Raw genomic sequence first — 2005 nt, 5'->3', positions numbered from 1 at the left:
GCATCGTCTCCTCTCTTGAACGTTTCCCCTTATTGTATGCCTTATTTCGAAGGTTGTCTAGATAGGAGCTACGCAGTAACACATATTTTGCGATATAAGTATATTTATGTTTGACGGCTTTCGGTTTGTCGGCCTTATGGTCTGTCGTTGTTTTAGCTGTCGGCCTTATGTCCTGTTGGCCTTATGTCATGTCGGCCTTTCCGCTGTCGGCCTTTGTCCATGTCGGCCTTTTGTCCGTGTCGGCCTTTTGTCTTGTCGGCCTTTTGTCTTGTCGGCCTTTTGTCTTGTCGGCCTTTTGTCTTGTCGGCCTTTTGTCCTAGACCCCTAGAGACAGCATACGTTTGACCTGGATTCTACTCTGGAGGTGTGCATAAGTGTCCACGTCTCTCGTCCATACAAGAAGACAGACATGACCAGTGACCACATGAGTTTGACCTTTGTGCCAAGAGAGGTCCTTTTGATCCCATAGAACCCATCCAGAACCATGACCACACCCTGTCTACTCACTGAAGCCAAATACTGAATATCACACACGAGCTGACCCACGACGTAGCATACGCCGCTATTTAGTTTAATTCATTTTTTTTTCAGTAATTCATAATTTGTGAATTCGACACTACCAATGCTGTGACTGAAATATTTTGCTTTAAAACACTATCAGAAGCTAGTAAAGGACGATTATCCTCACCCTCACTTACCACTCCTCTCCTCCCCTCCCCCCCCCCCCCCCACCGCCTTCGTGAAAGCAACCGTCTGTGACGACAGTTTACAGACGACAATGAAAAAAGCAAGCAGAACATGTTATTACCTCCCCTTAATTTCGAATCGTTTAAAAACTAAATTATCTGCCCCTAATAATAGCCGTCACTACAATTGTAAACAGCTCACCATCAGAGTTTCTTCCAGGCATCTCTTCCCCACTTAGAGAATTATATATATGGAGTAAAATAATTTCTAAATTATTTATTTTTACAAAAGTACTCTAGTACGCCTTGAACAAACTAAACATTTTCTTGGTTGCTTCCCTTCTCTTTTCCCCCTTCCCGTACACCGATTCATTGATTGTGTGACCGCTAGAGCGACGAGACGATTGGTTAATTGGTTCGCCGCGAGCCACGGGCCGCGCGGGCAGTACCGCCTGCTTGAACTGAACGCGCACACCTAACCCACTTAAACTATTTCAGCTGCGAAGCAATTTTTAGAACTCTCCAGTGAGATTGTATTTTTATTTTCGCCCTGTGTGTGTTAGAGAATTCAAAATGTTTTCGTACGGAGAAACACATCTGGATTACATAGTTCTCACATGATGGATATATTGTAGATTCTACACGAATAGTTCATTCATAAAGTTGTAATCTTTTCACGCAAAAATGGATAAAATTGAAGGTAAGTTATTTTGACAGCGGTACTTGCTTTAAATAAATCTAACAATTATATAATTTTTGTGCCTAGGCAGCCAGTTCAAAACAAATAGTAAATACTAAAATAGTAGATCTAGATCTAAATACTACTCTACCAGACAACACAGAGTAAATAGGTCATCTTGCAGACACAACAAACACAGGTGTGTAGACACACTGTGTACCCATACAGACAGGTGCAAGTTCTGCTAATTATACCAACGACCTGTCGTGTGAACTTGAAGGATCCCAATTTGATATCAATTTTGACCTAGTTAACTAGTGCCTGAGAACTTGTTTACATATTAGATCTACATTGTGTTCGGACTTCAGCTTCCGTTACCTTTTACTTTGATTTTTTTCTTTCCATTGATAATGAAGTAATTATTATTACAGGAGTGTACTTTAGTTTTAGCAGGCTATACCATTCACTTGCCACTCTAAAGCTTATATAATATATATTCTAGATCTATCCTTTAACTTTACCTATACACTTGTTTGCATTTATAACTAGTTGAGACTTTTCCTTCGTTACCTTTTGATTGTTCATAAAGTCATTACATTAGTGATTAGTGTAAGTTTTAGCAGAATTATGCCTCTATACT

The sequence above is a fragment of the Physella acuta genome, unplaced genomic scaffold (genome assembly GCF_028476545.2).
Source record: "Physella acuta isolate Inbredline_101_S28 unplaced genomic scaffold, ASM2847654v3 ptg001031l, whole genome shotgun sequence".
Lineage (NCBI taxonomy): Eukaryota > Metazoa > Mollusca > Gastropoda > Physidae > Physella > Physella acuta.
The sequence above is the reverse complement of the archived record's forward strand: the minus strand, read 5'-3'. Positions refer to the sequence as shown.